This window comes from Penaeus monodon, chromosome 25 (genome assembly GCF_015228065.2).
Source record: "Penaeus monodon isolate SGIC_2016 chromosome 25, NSTDA_Pmon_1, whole genome shotgun sequence".
Classification (NCBI taxonomy): domain Eukaryota; kingdom Metazoa; phylum Arthropoda; class Malacostraca; order Decapoda; family Penaeidae; genus Penaeus; species Penaeus monodon.
Window position 1 is genome coordinate 19595500 of NC_051410.1, and position 393 is coordinate 19595892.

The window sequence follows — 393 nt, forward strand, 5'->3', positions numbered from 1 at the left end:
GTTTTCGTACTCAAAAAGATATCGTTAGATTCGTAAGCTGATGCTGATTTCCGATGTCAGTTACGTTCATTTATAAAGACTGTGACGTCGTTAAGCTTACGAACTTTGTAAAGTTACTGCAGTGCATAACCAGACTACAAGCATTGTGCATGTCTTTTGGTCAAAAAATGGTATTGTTCCAAATTTGATAATATCTCCGTATTTTAATTTGTTTAGTTTTCCATTTTTCATTTGCACACCAGATAATCTTAGCAATTCTGTTAAACAAGTGAATGGGGAGAAATTAGAAAGAAGACAGTTTTATTCTGTTATCATCATTAACTTCAAGAGAAAATTACTTTGCTATAATTGCTAGAAAAAGGTATTTAGATACTGTTTCACCGAGACCTACTC